Raw genomic sequence first — 24,186 nt, forward strand, 5'->3', positions numbered from 1 at the left:
ACGATCAAATGTGACACTAGTAACTAAAAATTTTCATCCCATTGCAGTTTGTTTCCCAGTGCTGGTGGGAACAAAAATTATGCTCTCACTCTAGAAAATTTGGTAAGGATATAATGGGATTTCAGTTTAAGCCTTTGAATTCTCGCTGGTTCTTAGTAAAATAGTCTGAACGCTTTTCGCGCTTCCTTGTGTTAACATTCCCTTAAACTGTTCTTGGTTTCGGCCAATTGGCGTCTTGCTTGTCCGAGAACTGTTCTCAAAATAAGCCAGTAGCGATGCATTCATTGAAGTGAACATAGCTTTGTTTACTACGTATAGCCAGCAAGTTTCCCTTGGCGGAGTATTGGCTAGATCATGGAAAGGGTACAAAATCCCATCAAGTGTATCGCGTTTTGGAAAAATTAAAATCAGCATCAATACTAGTGGAGGCCAAATGCCCTATTGTGAAACTTGCTCAAAGAATGGACTTGCTTACGGGCCTGATCAAATGTGACACTGGTAAATAAAAATTTTCATCCCCTTGCCGTTTTTTTCCCAATGCTGCCGTAAATAAAAATTACGCTCTCACTCTACAAAATTTGGAAGGGATAAAATGGGAGGGCCACCCATAGGATGGCAAGTGTACAACAGAGTCCACCACTTGGCCCTTTGGCTGGAATCTTAATTTGTGACAATTCTATTAATATATTCTAATGTAAGTTTATCTTAAGAAGAAACAAAAGCTACTTGCAATTGTCCTCAGTACAATAACTGATACCCCAGACTGAAAGGTCATGTTTATTTTTCTGATGATTTACTTTACAGGGACTCAACCAGTTTCAATATTCGGGTTATGGAAAAACACCTTAAATAAACGGTTCTAAACTAAACTCCTTTGTTTGGTCAGTGTTTTTTTTAAATAATCCGTAGCTGTTGGTATAATTCATGAATAGAGCTCTTGGAGAATTTTCATTCTGGACGCTCAAGTTCCTCGGTGGCAGCTCTTCATACCGTGCATGAGCGTCAGACCATTTTCAGCATATCTTGTCATTTAGCTAGTTGTTGTTTCTAACTGTCACCGAATTCGCAGAAGAAAGTGAAAAAGCAGGGAAAGGTTTGTAACATGAGTGCACATGATACTAGGCACTGACATGACCGTAGTTTGCAACACTTTAAGTGGGCCATCCACCGATACAATCCATAATGATGGCCAAATAATCAATCTCTTTCTGTTGCATGATTTTCAAAAACAAGTCCATGTGGGCAGTGACACACGTGATACCCAAAAATAAGTCCATGAACACGTATGCGTGTGGCTGCAAAATAAGGAAAAAGGAATGAGCTTACCGTAGTTATTCACTTATAAGGCGCACTCGGTTATAAGACGCAACCCAAACTTAGCAATTTAATGAAGCTAAGTTCTCAAACTGAAAATTACGCGAAAACAATTGGTTATAAGACGCACCAAAAAATTGAGAGTTATCAAAAGGATGTGATGAATCTGAGAACAATTATCCTTACACAATTGGCACGCAAACTCTTTTTGTTGACGTAAACAAAAGTGAAAAGTCACGCATTAGAACCTTCCGACTTAATAAACAGTCAGAGTTCAGACTTCAGACTTCAGACTTCAGGCGAAAGCGAATGGTGAAAAACTCCCACCAAAAGTCATATTCAAAGGTGTTTGACAGCTGAATATCAACACCCCACCAAAAATGCAAATTTCAGTGCACAAGAAAGGCTGAATGAATGAAGAAGGTATGTCTTATCTCCACACTGTTTGTTCTGAGAAGAAACTTCTCATGCGAATGACAAACACGATTCTGGGAATTCGAAACAAGGTTCGAACGATTTTATTGTTATCATGGGGTATCATGTTACTGAACATATGCTGTTAAGCACGTATGCAAATTTCCATTTGTTCGCTTTTCTCTTCAAGTCGTTTAGTGTTCTTAAGGTCTCTAAAAGCACTATTCTTTTTAAATAGACAACTAGTGTCCTTTTCTTGTGTTGTTTAAACTGCAAGTTCTTTTCAAATTGTGATCTTAAGATTTTGTTGTGCGAAAATACTTGGCTATAAGACGCACCCCAATTTTAGCACTAACTTGCCACTCAAAGACAGATTTTTCTTGAAAAAACCGTGCGCCTTATAACTGAATAACTACGGTAATTTTTGACATTTCCAGACGTTTAATATACTGAATCCAAATAGAACCTTTCCACTTACATTTTTAGATTCGAAAAACGCAATAAAATAAATGAGATTAGATTTCTTACCCGGGATTCTGTGTCTTGGATTCCATGCCTGCCAGCGGAAGAGTCCCTGGAAACATTGCCGCGTACATAAAATAAATGTTACAATTTTGCAGCTTAAGAATCAAGCACATTCAGAGAGCCCCAGTTAAAGGTTGACGCACGGCATGCTCATTTTATTCGGCAAACCTTTATCCGCAAAACAAAAAATAAGATCTACTAAATATGTGTAAAGTTCCGTGCTAAGACAGTTATCGTCCCATTTCCAGTGGTGCCATTCTTTCCGGTGACCCGTAGGGGAGATCGTAGATCAGTTCGTTGTTGGTCTCAGCATATATAATCCTAAACGTCAGACAACCAGACTATTGGCATTTGAGAGCAACAAGCCTTAAGAAATGCAAAATACAAGTTTATCTGAAACTGCAGATCTTGTGGCTCGGTTTTTGCCGATAGCCCCTCGCGATAAAAAATGTGCTCTTTATCCCCCTGGAAAAAAGTATGATATGCCAGATTTTGTTAGTACTGTTTTGTCAATGAAGGAAAAACTCTACGAGTTTCAAGGGGATTCTAATGCGGAGGAACCAACCCAACAGAAGGATATTCTCAAAAGATGGAAAGATAGCAACAGCATCATTCAAGGGAACGTGAATGTGAGTAAATTATTCAGTTTTTATGAAATCTAATACTTTTATGCGCATCGTTTTAGAGTTTAGCATTAATCTTTGCATGACTCGGTCAAATGCTAAGCACTAAACACAATGGAAACAAATCATCTATGCTAGTTGTTAAGTATCCAAATTGGGAACATAGTGTTCCTATGCTCAAGAGATGCAAAAATTAGCTCTAGAAATACTACTGTGAAGAATTTTTCCATCACTATCTTCCTTTTTAACAGCGAGAACCAACAGTTGAGGTTGATGCCGAGTCCAACTGTACTAGCCCAGAAATCAAAAATGTAAGAACGCATTTAACTGAACGTAGGTAGTGTCTTAAGATACAGAGTCCGCCGTCCGTCTATGACTGTTAACTTCTTTTTAGGTAATAGGGACGGGTCTAGGAATTTAAGGAACACTGGAGTTAAGGAACACTAGGAGTTGTTGCGAAAACGCAACCTAACGTGATAACCCATTCCAAATGGGCGGCCCGGGACGGAAAGAGTTTTTGACAGTATTCTCATTTTCTTGATAGTTATCAGTAGCGGATCCAGGCATTGAGGTGTGATGGGGGGAGGAAGAAGGGGAGAGGGGGGGTTAATTGCCCACTATGAGCCTTACTTAGATCTAAAACAAATGGGAGGTTTTACAGGCAAGAGGGCTAAACATTTCAGAGAAATATAAATTGTTAATTAGTGTTCAAAAGACCCACATCTCCTCGGAGAATCATATGGTTATTTTCTTTGGCATCCATTTTACACTGTCCACTGATATAACAAATGAATCTATATTTTATAGAACTGGAGAGAGCAATATGAAAGAGAGAAAAGAAAAAACGAGAATTTGCAAAGAGAAATTGAAAAGGTTTAACATTTGAGTTGTTCTGCTCTGTTTTCTGTTTAATATAACATGAATATTCAATTTCCCTATATATGTATTTCACCTCTGTCTGTTAGCTCGAGGCTACTCTTGAAAACTGCAACTCAGAGACGATACAATTTCAGTGAGAGCAGGATAATTTTAAAGGCAAAACACAAGAGGTAAATTTAGTTGATTTGCTATTGTTGCCACAGAAGGCATTTCGTTGAAAGCTAAAAGTTTTATTTTGTTTGTTCATAATCAAAGGTACTTCGCAAAGTAAGAGAGCTGGAATTTGTCACCGACGACATGCAAACCCGCCAGCAGGAGAAGTTCTCTAAAAATTCGAAGGTTTGATGCGTTAAATACTTCAGGCTATGTTTTCTATTGCGTTCCTTTTGAGGAAAACTGTAAATTTCTAACTCTTCCGTCTTTGATGTTTTCAGATAATAAGTAGGTTGCAAGATGAGCTGTCCACCACAAAAGACAACCTGGCTCAAACACTGCTTCATGAAGTGAATGACGAGTTGGTAGGTTATTTTTCGTAACCTATAACAATTAAACTCTTGATTATCTAGTGACATGTATGCGAACGACTCTGTGGTCAGTGACTAGAATTAACCTTCGGGACTGATAGGTTCTGACGCACATTTCCATGTTTTGTAAAGTTCTGGTAAAGCCTTCAAAAGGAATTACGTGAATGAGCATTCCCAAGGTTCTCCCAAATCCAAAATAAAAGTTTGTTAAAAGTTGGTTTTCAACACCCGGAACTTGGCATTTCTTGCCAATTCGCGAGAAAACAGCCTCCTATTATAGGTGCAACTGCTGGGAAGTAACAGTCAGGTTGTCGCTAAAGCTTACTGATGTAATTAAAAACTGTATCGACTACAGGAAGCAAGGAGCAAAAGAAATGTTTCGAAGACTGAAAGCTCAAGAGTGCTGGCTGAAGTAATGTAACAATTTTCTCTTAATGCTTGTGTCTCTACTTGGTTAGGACGATTCGTCTCTCTGGATTGACAAAGAATAGGTCAATCAAAAATTGTTCTTGGTAAAGGGGAATCAGATTATTTAACAAGTACAATGTGAGAGATTTTTTCCTTCATTGTCTTGTCACCAGTCCAAAAACTGTGGAGGCTGAACCTTGGTCAAGGGTAGGATTCAGGTAAAAAAGTTAGAAGCGATCGAAAAACAATATACCCTGCCAAAGAAATTTGGCTTTGTTTCGAAGCTGATGGTACCCAGCTAAATACCAAATTATTATATCTCTCACATTAGATGTGCCCTTTGATAGGCCAATTTAGCGAGCCATATTCAACTGCACAGTGCAATGCATTTCAGAGTGTGCTCTATTTGTTTAACAAGATGTAATAAATATCTTAATAACCTCGTTTTCTTGGTCTCGTAAAGTTACTGCACCTTGTTTTTCCCAGGTCAATTTATGACCCTCGTTCACAAGGAAAAATCATGGGCTATATATTTTACAGTGCGGTCCTCTGACTCACTTAGTTAGAGGTCTTTATTCAGGGATACCATCCAAATAAACAGATAATCTCAGCTTGCACGAGTGAATGAAAGAGCGGTTTTCTAGATAACATAACTTCCGTCTGGACAGCTTGCTCTTATGACCGGGTGCGGGGAAGCTACAAAGCTAGCTTGCTGAATATTATCTTCACGAGGATTATTTTCAAATACGCGGACATATTAATGAATCTATTTTCTTGGTTTTAAAGGACAAACCAAGATTGAACAAAAAAAGCAGAAAACAGGGACAATGACAAGAAAGACAACTGAAGTAAGATTATCTATATTTGATTCATTTCCACTCTGTAGTACTGTTGTCCTCTACTAAACAATGATATGCCCATTAACTTGTTTAACTTCCCTTTATGGCTGGCTGCAGATGACCTTACCATCGGGCAAGAAGCTCTTACTCAATGACAAGTATTCTTCGAGCATTGTTCTTTTCTCATCAACGGAATCAACATTGGAAACCCCATTAGACCTAATACCAATGCCTTTTGAAGTAAGTGTTCTCATTTTACATTGCCACTATTATTTAGTTATATCTACATATCTCACATGGCAACGGAGGTTGATAGTATTGCGTATTACCCCACAAGCATTATCTTTAAGAGTCGATTTACTCTTCTTTACTAGATAAGTGAGGTCGAAGGAGAACACATCCAGGAAACCAAAAAATGCAAAGGAATCGATGAGCTAACACCACTTGTGAGTAAAAAAACAAACAAACAAACATGTAATTGCACGCTTGACTTGAGGCATTGCGTTTCTTTCCTGTTTTCATCCAAACTAATAACAATAATAATACCAGCATTATCGCAGTTAATCTGAATTACAATGTGGTTACAATTGTACAAGTATAAACATTACATAAAGTTGATCAAAGAGGGACTCGGCTATGATAGGTTTTATAATAAAATTACAAATAAATTTATTCATATACAAGTTAAAATACGAGTGTATATATATTCTAAAAAGCTAATGATTGTTAAAAGCTAAGCTAGTACTTGGGGAAAAAACTACGACGCAATCTTTCTGTCCTGCATTTAGTAATATAGGGTACTATATTACATTTTGTGATCTCAGCCAAAAAAGTTTGAAATATTGACAAAACGTAAAAAGGTGCTCATGTTTTCTTTTTTTTGTATATACAGAATTGTTTCCCAACAATACACAGTCTAACTTAAGAAAAAGTAATCCTGTAGCAAAGCCTAGTTATGACACCTCCTCCCGCTCACAGCTCAGATGCTCTAACCATAATTACTAGAGGGACTGCTATGCTCTAACCAATTGATCACCTGAGACTGGCAGTGGCAGACAAAAAAACAGTGTAGTAACCCCATACACTGTTGATCGTGACCCCAAGCAGCTGCAGGGTAATTGTCTTTGACCACCTCGTAATATTCTTGTCCTTCTTTTTAAGAATGTATCCACACCCAAGTAGAAAATGAAAGTTGAGTTAAGCGAAGAGCCAGATTTGGTGAGTAACCATCCCTGCGTCCCTGTGTTGTGTATTTTCTAAGGGTTTTTGAGAGGACGAGTTCATCAGAAATTGAAGGTTCTGATGGCAGAAATTGAAGATTCCCATAGGTGGCTGTGGAAGAGATTGAGACTATTTCAGTTTGGCGGGAGATTACCACCAATCTACGTCTGTCATTCGCTGTTGTAACTACCTTTTGCCTAGGTTTAGTTAAGTACATGTATGAAAGAGTAAGAATTCTGCTGTCACAATTTTTTTTCCTGTTGTTAAGTAAGAGTACCCTTTCCTCAAGGTCTTGTCCTGCTGCATTTGATGACAAATAAGAAAATATTTTTGGCCACTTCCAAGCGGTAGTTGTCAGTGATTTTTCGAATCTGGTGCGGTATGATTGAATGTACTTAACGCTAATGGTAAGGTTATACACAATTTTGTAATATCGAGTTTGTTATGGTATCAGTTTCTTACATTATTTCATTAGTAGAACGGCTAGGTAACTTCCACTATGACTAGATTGACTGACGTACCCCTAATAAACTATTTCACATTGAAGTCTTGTGTGAGTGTAGACTGAATTGAATATTGCTGATAGCTTCCCATGTAGACAACAACAATACGACGTCATCAGGAGTGGTGAAGACATGAGAGCTCAAAGAAGTGGAGTTTGCGGAAAAAAAAGAAGAACAGGAAGCTATGGAATGCCGAGAGGTAAAAGGAAGGATGGCTAAGTATATGAATTAAAAAAAAAAAAATACTACTGATAAGCTGTTTCCATTTGCAGGTATCCAGCGGTCAATTTGTTGCTCTCGCATACAGTAACTGCGACTGTTTCTTTATGGGGCGAGTGTTGAACACGGAAGATGGCATCTTGTCAATAACGTTTTTGCAAAAATTTGATGAGAAAAATTCAGTGTTTGGTTGGCCAGCCCAGTCAACAGTGGAGACTGCGGACACCGAACAAGTGTTCATGTCTGACCTTGAGGCAAAGGAGGCCCATACAAACAGGTTAACATTCCCCAGAATAAAGGAAGTGGAAAAAGCATATCCTCAGAGCAAAGAGGCATTGGTAGAAAGATTTAAGATTTCACAGGTAATAAGCATAATTTGATAGCTGACATAAAGAGGCCCAAAGGAGGGGAGGGGGGGGGAGGGGGCAGAGTGGTAGTAGGGAGCGCGGTTTCCAAAGAGGACTAAAATAAATGCAATTCACCCCTACGACTGTAGACATTTTGACTTGCTTTTCTGATAACGAAGTCTACAGTATTTTAAGGTACACACTCATACAATTTGGCAAAATTCCCTTCTCGTCAGGTTCAACCTATATGGGACGACACCTCCACCCCTTATCGCACTTTCCCAACTGGTGTTACATTGAAGGATTTAAAAACATTACAGCTAGGGATGCCGGACATCCACGAATCTTTAATGGTGTCTCTATTTGCACCATCAACAACATGGAAAAGTGGGTGGCTGAATGATTCGGTAAGTGATTTCACTGATAAATACGGCTAATGCACAGTTAACTCGTAATCCACTAAATACAGGATCTGCTTTTTTATTAGGTTCCGATTTATGCCAGTTTTTATCTTTGTCAGTTTCTAATAATTTCGTTTAAAGTGCTACTACGATCAAATTCTGAATACCTTTCATTTTCGCTTGATTGGTAGTTAACGACTTGAAGTACATGATTTCCAAAGCATATCCTCTTATGATGAAGGAAAGTGGTATTTTTTTGCGCTCAAACATCATTAATTTCGACCCGCCATTGAACTGTTACGTTCCATTGGCCTGGTTACCAATGGACGATGGTTTCCCATGACAACATAGGCCGGGTCACCCAGATTTCGCGGGAAAGAGCGTGTGACGTCATTTTCTCAAGTCGAAACCCACATGGCTAATTCCTCATACGATTTCGCCCACTTCGATCAGCTGCTGTTTTTGTTTTGCCGATTGTTCTTAGCACTTTCAATGGTCGGAAGTCGTTGTGTTGTCCAGGACTGTAGCAATGGATCTAATCGAGCGGCAGGAATCGCGCTACACGCAAGTCCGAACGACAAAAATACGAGAGATGCGTGGGCCCGGTTTGTTAGAACGAAGAGGAAGAATTTTCATCCGCTCCCGAAGACACGTTTTGTTATTTGCTCGGTCCACTTCGAAGAAAGCTGTTTTACTAGGGCTTTCGACCCAAGTCAGCGCAGGCAAATAAAACCTGGATCCCTGCCTACGATATGGAAAAAAGAAGAGCGAACAACAGACGTTGAATCTAAAAGAAGTCTCCGCATGATGGAGAAAAACCGGCAAAAGGTAGGCTTAAGATTACGACAAACACGCCAGGGGGAGTATGGATACTCTCTGGAACTGCACATTATACAGGCATGCATACAACCTATTTTATTTTCAACTTTTTGTGGTTCAAAAAGTTAAAATCACTTGTTCCATACAGGTACTGCCGAGGTATGTTTTTGGAAATGTTCGCTACAGTGTAGTTGACAGCAGAGTGGGAATTTTGCTTTGAAAAGTTAGTCCTCACCCTCTTCCTCTTCATAGCCTGTGTACTCCCCATCAACATTTGGGAAGGCTTTCCGGATGCTATTGTAGACACAGTTGGGCAGAGGAATCCTTTTTGAGGCACCAACATAGTCATACACAAGCCGTACATATTGGCGATATGCTACTGATCTCAAGAACCTAAAGAATTAAAATGAAAAGTACAGGCAACCATTACTAAACAAGCAAAAAATGTGGGTACTTGGAAAACTTCTTGTTTAACCCTGCCACATTAGGAAATTTTGGTGCTCTCATGTCTATCTTGCATTTTTATTATTTAAGGTATGGTTCACATAGCAATGGCTATACTAAGAGTCACACTGACAAATGAAAGCTAACATTGGTGGTTGTTATTAATTTTGGTAGAATCAAGCAGGACACCGTTACCTGACTATATTCAGTTTGGAATAAAAGACATAACATGAACTAATTTTTTTCAAACTATATTTATTGTGTTTGTTTTCCAACAGACCTATAATGAAATTGAAACTATGCAAAATTGAATAGAGTAGAGAAATTTTCAACACCCCTTAGACTGGAAATCATATATTAGTTGACATATGTTTATCAGTAAAATGATTAGGAAATATCAAAAACACTATTTAAAACTACACTTACTCTGATTCGGCTGCATTTCTTGCAGTTTTTGTAGTCGAGTAAGACTTCTTAGCTTTAGTCTTCAGGCCTATGGCAGCCGTAGAAAGAACCCACGTGTTCAGGCAACATGCAGCATAGCCTGGATGCTCGGTGATACATTCCCCCTCCTTTTCCACCTCGTACATTTTCTCACCGCACCTGTCGATGTCTGTGCAGCACCAACATTCTTCTGGCTTGGCTATTAAATCAAGGGAACAATTTGAGCATTTGCACCTGAAAAGACATTGAAATTGAGAAGAAACTTAGCATCAATAAGAACGGAACGATCACCTGAGCCTCACTCCTTTGTTCCACGTGCAAGTTGCAATTTTGATTTCTTACTTTTAAAGCGTTTCCAATCTTTATAATGCACACAGAAAAAAAAAACATTCGGAACTAAAATTAGACTGCAAAATCTCTCTGCTATGCCGCTGTTAAGATAAACACAGCAAAGTATCTTTTCGGTTTCATCGAGAAAATTGAAATACATGTAAGCGCAGGGAAGTGACAATTAGAAGGTAAGGACAAAAATCGAGGTGGATTCTCGAGCATCACACTTGCATAGCATACCTGTTGTAGTAATACAGTAAACAAGACAGCTACATACCAATCTGTACGATCATTTTCGCCAGAAAAACGACTCAACAAAGTCTGCTCTTCCTCCTCCTCGAGAGTTAGCTGTTCCAAGTAAGCAGCGGCCTCTTCTTCCGTCGGAACTGGTTCTATTGAATCGTCGTAGTTCACAATTTCTTCATTGGCAGACGATCCAGATGAGCTTTCCGAGTCACTGTTTTCACTGAAGCTCTGGAATTCGTCCCTGGAAAATGAATTGGCCATTGTGCTGGACAAGGAAACGAAGCGTTTTTGTGCTATATCTGTAGTAATCGTGGCTTGTGTTGTTTATCTCCTTCGATGCGACTTGAGAAAATGACGTCACAACACAAAACAATGCACTCGTATCGCTTTTATACCGCGGGCTCATCGGAACGCAAATCCGTAATGGCGGACTCGAAAATAACACTTTTGGAGGCCCAATATTTTCACTTTGCGGGGTCTAAGCTTTATTTCAGAGACATTAGCAGGAACAGCCAAGTCCAACAAACCGTAAGGAACCCATAAAAGTGTAAAACGTGACATGCTATTTTGATCGTAGAAGCACTTCAAAAAACAGGTTATCAATGCGTAGTTGACAGTTTTACAGAAAACGGCAAACAAAAACGTAAGTACACAAAATGACTGTTTCAGTTACCAATTGGGTCATATCGTCAGCAGGAATTAAGTAGTTTAAGAGCTTTCTTTTACAATTCTAGGGCAAGTTCATGATCACTGCAAATAGTTTTTTCTTTGAAAGAAGTAAGCAAGAAAAGCCCTGGCGCACAAGGGTAAGTAGCTGACAAACGCATCACACCCATACCACTTTGAATGTGCAACATCACGTTTTTCGAAAAAGGATATGCATCAGACTTGCAACTATGCAAGGCCCCCTCAAAAATTGTAAATGGTAATAGAACAAAAAAAAGCGTTAAATTTTGGTCATTTCACAGTAATACTATTTGCTTATATGTGACCCTCCACGGGAAAACAGTCACTCAGGTGAACGCACGCACACGGCACGGTAGCTACACTCTCGCACGATTCTGAAACGACACGCTTATAGTGCGTATATTCATATATGTGCAAAAAAGAACAATGGAACGTGTGGTAACGTGTTTGTGGTCTTTGTTTGCACGTTGCTAACACGGTAGAGCTTTGTATTTTTAGCACGATGTATTAACACGGTATTAATCATGGTAATGTTTTTGTTAACATGCTAGACTTCTTATCATGTTCCTTACTTACTGGATCACATTGCATGGACAATCGGTTTACTCTTTCCATTGAAACCAGTAATTGCGGTTCTGCGGAGCGCAAATAAAATGCCTCTAATTTATTATTCTCATTCATACTTTTCAGATAAGCTTGGAGTCGAATTATTTTGATTTCGCTCCGAGCAGCGTAATGTTGGTGCATAATTCTTGAAAATCGCAAAGTTCCCATTTAAATTCCAACTGAGCTTTAAACTCCGCGCTTATCTTTCTTCTCTCTTCTCAGTGTTTCCATCGTTTCAATCATCGCAAACGATTGCAAAGAACAAAATATCTTACAACATTTTCTGCTATTAACTGAACCAGGTTTACTCGGCCAAATCGAAAAACACAGAAGTTGTCATAGCAACACGTTACTGTTTTATCTTACCCTTGAAGAGAACTCAAAACAGCTTTGATGGATTATCACGTAAGACGAGCACGAAGAAGAGGAAGATATGACGAATAGCAAGTACTCATCAGAAGGTGGAAGCGACGGAGAAACGAACGAAGACGAAGATGACTTTGCATTTGAATACTTGGAGGTCGATACTTCAGAAAGTTCCAAAGTAGAAGCCTTCATCCGAGAAAGTTGTGGATGCCAGTTGGGAGAGCAAGAAAAGCTGTGCAGCTCCACCATACCGAAAGAAGAGTTTGTTGACTGCCAAAACAACTGCCTCAAACTGACATCCACCGAGCTTGACATGACGCTACTGGGTATTATTCACAGTTCCATAAACTGCTGCAGACTATAACAGTAATACATGAATTATGTCACTGCTTCAATAAGACAAGAAATAAAGGGCAGAAATCTTATGATTTAATTTTGCTATTTGTCATTAAATTAATAAAATAGTATTTTGAGATTAGTGTCTTGTAGCAATTATTTTGTTTTGTTTTTCCATATCAAGATATCTCAATGAGTAGTATAGAGGAAACTTAGCACCAATCAGCAGTGTTTCATTTATAGCCCACTTGCTTATTTGCATGCCGCTGTAAAAGATGTTTTGGTAGAGAAATCTAGTTTCACATTAGTGGCAATACAAGGATAGAATCGGGAGGGTGTGATCAGGGTGTTAACTTTGCCATACTCTGTCACAATTCTTACTTATCCACTCTCTTCAATTTCGATGATTTGACCCAAGAGCATATTGGGGTGAAAAGGGTTGATCTTGTCTTCTTTATTTATTTTTATTGCCACCATGTCCGAAATCTTAAATGTTGTTTTTGTGCTTGCTTTCTTGTTTGCTGGTGATAGTCTTCTGCTGTTCATGCAATGGACATAAACTTATGAACAACTTTACAAGTCGAACACTTACTTCTGAATAGTTGTCATTCTCCCATTTACTTGTAATTTGACGTCCTCGTTCTTTGGTGTGCTAAGATTAGAGTGTCGTAAAGTTTACTCTTTGGGATGACAGTTTTTCTGTCAGGTCTTTGCAGTTTTCGGAGCAACTTCAGAATACCCCGGACTTGATACAATAGAGCCTATTCTTATACAATGAAATGCAAATAAGTGGCGGGGTATTCTGAAGTTTAGCCCAGTTTTCCTTGGTGGTAAGTCCATTTCTTTCTTTGCAATGTCTTTAGTTGTGACTGAGATAGTTTGCCTTCCGTTTCTTGAATCACTACTTGATATTTCACTTTGAATTTTCAAGTATTCCATTTCTTCATTGTAAAATTGATCTTCGATAAACACGGTTAGTTGTGATGTATTTCACTTCTGCTTTTGCTTAAAGTCATCTAATCTTTGATAAAATATTTCGTGTGATACACACTACATTGTCGAGCTCTTTTCTTCCAACGAAACTTGCTAAGTCTAAATGTGAATAAATTGAAGTTTGGACTGAGAGGGGCCTGGAATGAGTAATAAAATATTTGGACAGAGAGTGGCCTGGGATGAATATTAAAATATTTAATTATAAATTATCATGGTAAGTTTGCATGATCTGCTTGTGTGGTTTAAAAGATCCAGAGGTAGGGAGTTCAAGTTCAAGTTCGGGTGAGTAAAAAAGAAAGTCTTGAGTACACTGTGGACATAAGGATATGCAAGGAGGGGGGCCACCTGGAAAATAAGAGGGGATAGAACTGTGAAAGGAAGGGGGGTTGGATACAGGTGATGGGGAAGACGAGGGAGGGGTAGGAAAGTAAAAGAAAAGAAAGAAAATAATAACATGTTCTTTTTTAGACCCCCTAAAAACCACGCCCCTGTTTTTTTAACTACACCCCAAAAAAGGGAAAATCCCTTTTTTAGACAGTTGATAAAAATAAACCAGTACAATTAAAATTGTACCAGTTCAATATATTCTGTACCAGTTCAGAAAAAATTGTACCAAAGAAACGAATTGTACTACAACATATATCATAACATACCATTTACATATGGTCGTTACATAGGATTTATATAGATTACACATAGTGTTTGGTTCTACAAGGGTGCAGAACACGAATGTGACAATCAAAAACTCTCATGCTGCATACTAATAAAGCCACATTCACACACTTCATTGTTAAACTAGTGAGTAAATGACATCACTTTCTTCTCGATCTAGATAACTGAAAGATCGGTTGGATTGTGATAAGAAATATCTTGAATATTGACATTTACTCATGAGAAAATGTATGCAGGCATGTTAATTGTATTATTGAAAAATGTGATTGTTCTTGATTGCGAGAAACTAACTTCTCACAAATTTCCATACTAACTTCTTATCTTTCCGAATGTATTCGAGTCAGGTGTGGTGACAAAGTTTTTGACAGGACCTGATCAGATATGTACGCAAATCTATGAATCAAAAATGCTTGGACAAACTGAAAGAATTTAGAAAATTATCTCCATCACCATCATTGACAGATTAATTCAAACATATTTAATTTTGTTTTACATTTACAAGTATTTAATTACCAACATTGTAATACCAGTTTTTTGTCTTAATTTCTTTCAAAATCCCATTTCCTATTTGCTATATATGAAGCACGATTGTGATTGCATAGTTTATATTATCTGTGAGAAGAACATTGCATGTGCAATTCAAGCATCACTGCCATCTCGTAATTTGATCATCTCCAAATGCTGTACAGTTTGTTCTGTCTGCATAATCTGTTTATTTGTAATGTAAGACTTCTTTGCAAGAATAAAGACATGTTTCCTGTCAGCTTTTGACTCCACTTTATTGTCAGAAAAAAATGAGAAAATACAAGTGCATGCAGTCTTATTATAGCGACAAGATTCAGCTTATTTTCATAACTTAAAAGGTCTCGACAGGATACTTTGACCTAGCTTGGACCTTGTAGATCACCTCCAAAGAAATTCCTACAAGTGGACAGTTGCATTCTTAAGAAATTTGTCGATCTCTAAGACCTTGAATAACTTTCCATGACATGGTTTGGATTGAGAATAAGAACATGTAAATTGGTTTGTACGAGCTTAATTGGACATTTTAAAATATATATATATCATCTAAATTTGATAGGATCCTAAACAAGCCCCTAAAATACTCTTTAGGATCCCAAAAAGTTCCCACAAAATTCTCCAGGATGCTGCATAAAATCCTTTAAAAGATCCTGCAATAACAAGCTGGGATCCTGGGTTGAATCCTAATCAGGATCCTGCTTAAGATCTTGTTTAGGATCTTGCAGGATCTTACAAGATCCTCACGGATCCTGTTAAGATCCTGTTAGGATCTTACAAAAGATCCTACATAGGATTATTACCAGGGAATCTTTGTTTTGCTGACACTTGTTCCTTAGCACTTGTAAGTACCATGACGAGTGTTGTGAGAACACTTTCTGATTTTTTCAACAATTCACCAAACAACACCAGTGTTTAATAGCCAAAATTAGAGAAATACTGCCTAATAACAATCACCGAGTGCTAAATGTAATAGATGTGTGCAGAACAAGAAGGATCTCCAGAACTGATGGTATGGACATGATTGCTGTCCTTTTACCAACAACAGCCCTTTTCATGGTTACTTTTTCTCATTTGCATTACAATTCAATTTAGCATGTATGTGAGGCAATTTCAGGCTATTTTGTACATGTAGTTTTAACTTGAAAGTGCCTGGCATCCACGTTAGATTACATTGTACACTGTAATGCAAATGAGAAAAACTAACCGTGAAAAGGGCTATTATCTCGTCACTGGAAGACATTACTTTGAACAGTGACATACAGGTAGATGAGAACACAATTGGAAATTGGAATATTAAAAGTACAAATGATGCAACGAACTTGATTAATGCAGTCACTTTCCCTTTCATTGTCTCCCTGGTAATTGTCAGATATACAGTGTAAATGTATACTGCATGGATTTAACTAGGTCCTTAACAGTTAAACTACAAAAGAAAGAAATGGATCTTTTGAAACCAAAGGATAAAATTGCAAGTTTAAAGTCAGATCTAAGCCAAATGCAAGCTGACATTGATGCAAGACATCACCACCTCTACGCTGAAGCTGTCAATCTGGCAAGAAGTGTTTCAGTTCAACCCAGTATGCCCAGAATAGTTCAAAGACAAGTTTACAGAGCAAATGCTCCAGCCCCAACTCCTGAAGACTACAAGTAGTACAAAATAAATCTTACTAGAGTTTTCCTTGACCACTCCTGACAGAGTGGATTGTAAATGATTCTATCACTCTGTTTTACTGGTAAACAATTTGAATTGGAGGCAAAAAATGTTCAAGAATTTTGTGATTATTTAAAAGACAACACTGTCATTCCTAATGCTGCTGGCCTTGATGCAGAACTTTATTTATGGGAAAGGATGTGGAGAGATCAACAAGCTAGGCAAGCAAATAATATTATACCTGAGAGATTATCAGATACCCATAAAATTGGTTAACAAACAAGCATTTTGCGAGTATTCTTACCATTACAAATTCTGGCTACTGGGTGGAATTTAAGCTGCTGCACTCAATTCATACACAACAACAACATTCCTCGGGGAATGAAGCGTTATTAATCCAGGCTAAACTACAGAATTCATTGCCACATCCAGTCTCTACTGACAAGCTGGCTCGTTTGGCTCGTTTGCCATCCACTGCCGAGCCAAATGAGCGACCAGTAAGTATAACAGACCCCAATATTTAAATGATACTGCCGAACCACTACTTCCACCGGTCTCCAATGTGGCCCTGTATCCTGTAATTTTAATCCATTACCTGCACTTCTCTAGCCATCCTTAGAGTTCGAAACCTGGAGAAAAAATACCATAAACTTTAGGTCAACCTAACAATTTTGCATGATTTTCAGATTTGTTACTACAAGTGAATACAGTTACTGCAAAGGATTTACCTTTTCCTCGAGATTCGTAACAAAGACTATGGGAGGCCATATCATTCAAAAGTGGTACGAGCTCACGATTGGTGATCGAGCACACGATCGCTATGGTTGAGATTATCGATTGGTGATCGAGAATGACGATCGCTATGGTCGAGATTCACGATTAGTGATTGAGAATGACGATCGCTATGGTCCAAAACACGATTGATGATTGAGAACACGATCGCTATAGTGGAAAAAAAAATTTATGATCGAAAATGTCGATCCCTATGGTCGAGAATATCGACTGTCGATTGGTGATCGAGAATGTCGATTGGTAATTGAGAATTGGAAAGGACTGGAAACGAGTGAGGGATAATACACTCACACCTACATCAAGTAGTAACCGCCTGTGATCAAGATGGCGGCCGCCGAATGCGCCGATGACCAAGATAGTCGAGACTTAGAGGAATTTTTTGACTCCATGAAGCAGTGCTTCGATGAGGTGGATAAGGAGCTCAATGATGAACTTAATTCTATTCCTTTAGACTATTTAGAGAGTAGGCTAGAGGATCATTTCCAAGTTGTTCATGCAATAGCAATTGCAATACAAAATAATGCCAATGATGAACTGAAGCGACTTATGGAAGATCTGCTCTCGGTTTCGAAAAGCTTGTTGCAGGAAATCCGTACCAAAAAGAGTCAGAGAGAAATGAGCAAAAGTAAGTCACCAGCTTGGGTTCCTAGTACACAAGCAAGCACAGGAGGAAGGCCCAGGTTTAACATTACCAAAGAACAAATCGAAACTCTGAGAGAAACTGGGATGAATTGGAAAGAAATAGCACTTTCACTTGGGATTAGTGACAGCACTTTATATCGACGTAGACAAGAGTTTGGACTTCATGAAAGCTTTGTGGACATTACTTATGAAGAACTTTATACTGTTGTGACAGGAATGTTGAGCCAGACACCTTATGCTGGCGAGTCCTATGTAAGTGGTGGTCTGCGGGCTCGTGGTATTTTTGTTCAAAGACACCGATCAAGAGATATTCTAAGTAAGATTGATCCTGTTGGTAGAGCACTGCGGAGGAGAGCTGCAATTCAAAGGAGGCAGTACAATGTCAGAGCTCCTAATCACCTTTGGCATATGGACGGGAACCATAAACTTGTGAATTGGAGGTTTGTCATACATGGATGCACAGATGGGTATAGCAGGGCAATAGTCTATCTAAACTGTGCAACAAACAACTTAGCATCTACAGTTTTGCAATATTTTATCGAGGGTACCCATGATTTTGGGTTACCTCTACGTGTGAGGGGAGACCATGGTGTCGAAAATGTTGAAGTTGCAAGGTTTATGGTTGAGAATCGTGGTGATAATCGAGGCAGTTTCATAGCAGGAAGAAGTGTTCACAATGTCCGTATTGAGAGACTGTGGCGGGAGACGAATAGGGTGGTCATTGCATTTTACAAAGATATCTTTAATTTCTTGGAAAACTCGTGCTTGCTTGATTCACTCTGTGAGATTGATCTATTTGCTCTACATTACATCTATTTACCAAGGATCAATGCATCACTTGGGCAATTTGTAGAGCAGTGGAACTTCCATGGGATACGTACCGCAGGATACCAATCCCCAATGGCACTGTGGCATGCCGGCATCATGCACAGTATGGATGATGCAGTGCTTTGCGATCCAGAATCTTATGGCATTGACTTTGAGTCAAGTGTGTCAGAGATGGATGATGATTGTAATGTTGTTGTTCCTGGGAACCACGTCCAACTGACTGTGCAAGAAATGACAGTCTTAAAGACCCATGTGCCAGATCCCTTAGAGGATGATGGAAACTCTGGAATTGATCTTTTCCGCAGAGTTCGTGATTTTGTCAAGTCAGTAAGAGACTTGCCTTAGTTAAACTGTTTAATTTATTAACAGTTAAAAGCTGTGATGTAAAACACTAGAGGGAAGTGCACTTTTACCAACCCTAGTTCAACCTTTAATTTTCCTTCATCATCACAAGTCTTAGTCAACTTCTTTCACTGATCTGGCATTGTTATGAGATGTGATGAAAGGTTTTAAGTGATTTGGGTGCTCTTAGTGTTCTCCTTAACTGGATGTACTGTGAGTCAACCCAAAACTCAAACCAAAAACAAATTTGACCCTGAACAAGGTAGATGAACATTACTGTACATACTCAGTATGTAGACAACTTACTGTATTTGTTGAGGGGAAAGAAACAGGCATGAAAAGATAACCATTTAAATCCAGGATACATATGTACATGTACAACAAAACCAATTGTATTAGTAACAGCTGCAGTTTGCTTTGACTTGAATTACTTTGTCCAGCTTTTGGAAGAGAGGCTGGCAGGTTTCAGGATTTATAATAATCATGAATTCACTAGATCGCTTTCTATCAATGTTATTTAATGTTTTATATTCTTTGAGAAAAGGCAAAGAACAGGTAAATTGGAAAGCAGGAATTAGGGAATTTGGATTATTTTCACTTTTCCTTGTGCTTTACAATAACATTGAAAAATATATAGATGTATTCAATGGCTCACATATGTAACCATGTGCATGAGACGACAGAAACAAAAATGAAGGTAAATAAAGAAATATTTAACAATAGGATTCTGAATTCCACCTTTTCCAGCCTACCGACATTCCAAGGATTGTAAATCAACAATTCTATGGTCCACATTGGGTTACTAATGTTATTTTATTAACTCAACACATGAAAATACAGTTGTATTGTTACATTTGAGCATAAGATTTCCAGCTGTACTGTTATAATAATAATAATAATAATAATAATAATTATGCAGCAATATTGTTATTCATCATCATAGTAATCAGAATTACTGGAAAAATCATACTAAATTTATAGTAATCACATAACTTGAATATGCTGCTACATATTTGTTCTGTAGTTCCATACAGCAAAACTGAACACCTTGAACTATAACTTAAAACAGAAACCTCAAGTGGAATGACAAACTTTCAGTGAATGTATCGTGTGTATTTATTAAAAACCCACCAATAGTTTTCTCTTGTAAAGCTGTAACCCACTTCTGTCATGTTTCTTAAATTCAACAAACCCTTCTCGGACAATAGAAGGCTAAATATGTGCAATGAATTGTAGTACTAATCAGCTGCTGGTAATTATTTGAGATATGATTTCTGCAAAAGCCCCTCTTGGGTGTTTCCGAATAAACACAATTCATCAACAGTATGATGACTTCCTTGAAAGTTTAATCTACCTAAAAAAATAATGTAAACTGCAGTTTGCAATCCCACCTTGACACCCATACACGATTTATGTTGTAAAACAGTAACTAATAACAGTGTTTTGTGTTAACAAAATGATAACTTTTTTATTCTCTTAGAACTGGAACAAAACTGTAAACAGTGAGAAACACAATTATCTTGCCTTGAACAATTTGAAAATCTTTGTTTCTATCAATGATTAACCTGTTATCATAACTTGAGACAACAACTTTTGTGTACTGAACATACTAAGTATAACCCTCTCCAAAATTGGCCAGTCTGTTTACACACTGTCTATCAGACACATTGATTGAGATTCTATTGAGATATCAAGTCTTCTTGAGGGAAATGCTTATATGCATGATCACTTGGTTGGGTTACCCAGTGAGTCTTGACTGCAGAGCTGCTACATGGGAATCATCTAGTGAAACGAGGCATCAGGGGAAATGGGACAGGATGGGAAAAGGTTTTGCCATCCCTTCTCTTGACAGTTCGCAAATCACAGCTCTGCACATGAAAATCCAAAGAACTGAGTCTGCTTGCAGGCTGATATTAGAGAAGTATTAAAACACCTAAATCATGTCAAAAAACCATGCTTGGTCTTCTTTCATGACATTAGTAAATTCTTCTGCCAGAGCTGGGTATGACTCATACGTAGTAGGAAGCTCTAGCATTGGTATACATGTTCGAACCACAGGGCGTCGCTGAAAACCTTCCAAAGAAGAGAAGGACACTTCAATGTGGTCACAGGTAATGACATCACTTCCTGTGCAGAAATGGAGGAACTTGGCCAGTGCCTTTCCTTCTAAGGTTTTGACAAACCTTTTTAGATGTTCCAGACTCTGTCGTTCGGCTTCACTGGACGGCTCTGCCCTGAACGGGTTATTTATTTTCTTGGCTGTTGGATGCTTGCTGTCATACAGTTCCTTGAGACCTTCAAGGGTTTGGAAAGTGTAATCACACCGCAGTGAGTTTACAATAGGGGCCCAGCTGTTTAATACATATCTTGGTTTCTGAACCAATTCTTGGTGAGCCAACTCCATGATTATTGTTCGAATGTTGTCTTTGTTGGGCACCCTGAAGCACTTGAATGTCGAGAGGAATTCAATGGCATCTTTGTCGTTGGCATCAAAAGCATCACTGAGACATGTGTCCAAGACCTCTCTGTCTTCAGCTGCAATGTACTGTCTAAACGATGCTAGAAGAAAGTCTGGTGTGATACTCTCTTCTCCAAATAAGCATGATGCGAAGAATAGATGAGAAAGTTTCAAAGGGAAGTACTTAACGGTCTTGTAACCATAAACCAGGATTCTTGCAATAGTTTCCCACTCAGGCTTCTGCAGGTCATGCCTGATAAAAGGAATTTACTCTCCACTACCAACTGTGAGTGAAGTGAAAAAATCCTGCCAGAATTCGAAACCTGAAATCATGAAGCCATTTTCCATCAGCCACCCTCGCTTCCCTTGCCTGGGAACCTTATTTACATCGGGGCCAGTTAGTAATATAACATCCCTCATGAATGGTCCTTTCACAACGGACTTCACTTTTCCTTTTCCTCTTGCACGGTAAGTGTTGGAACTTGAACTTGAATTGCAAAACTGCCTTCTGAAACTTGGCAAGTAAGTGCGGCTGGCAGAACCACTTTGATTTGGAGGAGGAACTTCTGATTGCGTTGCCGTTTCGCTGCCAAGGAGTGTGGAAAGTTGAGATGCCTTATGCTCCAGTTCTTCGAGTATTCGCTTTCCAGCGTTGGCATCGGAAGACGTGTTCGATGCCATGTTTTCCCTCGAAGGCGCGAAAATCCGTTTACTCCCTGATGTAAGTGTGAGTGTATTATCCCTCACTCGTTTCCAGTCCTTTCCAATTCTCAATTACCAATCGCTCTTCTCAATCTATTGGTCGACATTCTCGATCACCAATCGACAGTCGATATTCTTGACCATAGGGATCGACATTTTCGATCATCAATTTTTTTTTCCACTATAGCGATCGTGTTCTCAATCATCAATCGTGTTTTGGACCATAGCGATCGTCATTCTCAATCACCAATCGTGAATCTCGACCATAGCGATCGTCATTCTCGATCACCAATCGATAATCTCAACCATAGCGATCGTGTTCTCGATCACCAATCGTAAGCTCGTACCACTTTTGAATGATATGGCCTCCCATAAAAGACACGCTTCAAGCAACAATACACCGTCGCACGCAATACCACAGGTCTCCGAGCAGGGACAGTGTGCAGTGTCAGTGAAAAAACGATTAATCTAATGTCAACACCTATGGCGCGTTTTTAGGATCAAAATTAAGTGTATAGCTACCACACAAATTGAATTGCCAAATGAATTGTTTTCTTACGTGATGATTGTCAGTCGATGACTTCTGTTGACGTGCCGTCTTGCAATGGAATCCTTTTGTGGTCTCATTACTTTCCAACCAGTACTTCTTACGAGAGTTAATTTGAGAATGGGTTACGTGTATGCATTATCACTTTTGAAATCTCTTTGCATGCTCACTTGCGAAATGAGTTGAAGTACGATTCTTTGATAATGACAACAAAGCAAGCAATTTCTTTAATATGACTTTGAAAACCATTATTACTTTTGAATTCTCTTTGCAACGAAGAAACCTTTTTTTTTTACATAGGATTTTCCAAACCCTTTGCGAACGCACTGGTGTGACTTTTGTCCCCAGCTTGATACATGACAACTCGCAATGACTTATGAATTCACTTTTGTCGCATCAGAATGACTTGCGAACTTCCAATCAGGCCCTACCAACTCAACAAGGCGCGGAAAAAGCCTGGAAACTCCTCCCCAGTGTCTGTGGATAACCGATCCCAAATGGACGCTCACCGGTTGACTCGGCTCGCGGCTGACTCTTGGCTGACTCGTGGCTAAAAACCGAAAGCGCGCCATAGCTAGATTGTCTTTGATTGGCTGGAAAAAACGTAGGGAAAGCCCGGCAAAATGGCGGGTAATTCATCCCGATCAGTCGCTCTGATTGTTGTCTCAGCTTCAATGACCTCTTCAATGGATCCCAATTTGTTGAGGGAATGTGCCCAGCGTATAATTGAAACAGGTGGAGGAGTTAGTGGCAGATCCGCTCCATCATCCAGCGAGTCATCAAGCATATCTAACACACAACCATGACCAGATGACAGCAACTCGATACCGAGTGGGTGTACTGGTTCCAATAGTGCTGTTCCTAATAGCGCTCCCTCTGTTTCAGAAAGTGCTAGGCAAGAACATAACCAGATATTTGGATACAGGCCACCGGGATCTTCTGTAAAAAACCATGCATCAAACCCAGGCTCTCTCAGTTCTCAGATGAAAAGAATCTGTGACTCGATAAAGGCCTTTGCTGCTTCATTCAACTTCCTTGGCCGTCCTGATCTCGCAAGATTCTCTGTAGATCCAGTAAGCATCATCTTTCCAACAATTCTAGCAACACTTGGATAACTTACTGATAAGCTTGATCGAAGAGGCCTTAGCAACAGTAACCAACGAAAAACCTTGCTTTTGTGCCAAGTCCAGAATTATAAACAAGTCGAAATATCACCTCTTCATAGGCAAAGTGGTATGTTTGTTCTCCGTTCTATCGGTTTGCTCAAATTTTAATAAATTAATCAAGGCTATTTGCAGTAGCAAAAATATTGTGTACCGTAGAACTAAAACGGTCTTCAGTCTTTGTAGTCCTCACACTTTAGTTGCTGACACCCGGAAATAAGTTTGCATTGGCTACCGGAAGTTGTGTGGTTTTGTTGTTATCACTGGCATTTCATGTAAAGGAAACTTGTAATTCGACATTACTGATGCTTGACTACACTGCAGAAAAACGTTTTGTTTTGGCATATAGATTGTTTGGTTATGCACATTGTGGGTTAGG

General features: G+C 38.9%; 1 protein-coding gene across 2 annotated transcripts in view; it reads right to left on the bottom strand.

Annotated features, from left to right (window-relative positions):
* Positions 1 to 961: 961 nt before the first annotated feature.
* LOC137994830 (uncharacterized) overlaps positions 962 to 24,186 on the bottom strand; it is an 85,663-nt gene continuing 62,438 nt past the window's right edge. For both annotated transcript variants that reach the window (XR_011122196.1, XR_011122197.1), the window contains exons 3-4: positions 2,257 to 2,302; positions 962 to 1,295 (exon numbers count right to left, since the gene is read on the bottom strand). The gene's annotated coding sequence lies outside the window, so the exon portion shown is untranslated. The remainder of the gene's footprint in view (positions 1,296 to 2,256; positions 2,303 to 24,186) is intronic.

The sequence above is a fragment of the Montipora foliosa genome, chromosome 3, assembly GCF_036669935.1.
Source record: "Montipora foliosa isolate CH-2021 chromosome 3, ASM3666993v2, whole genome shotgun sequence".
In the NCBI taxonomy this organism is placed as follows: Eukaryota; Metazoa; Cnidaria; class Anthozoa; order Scleractinia; family Acroporidae; genus Montipora; species Montipora foliosa.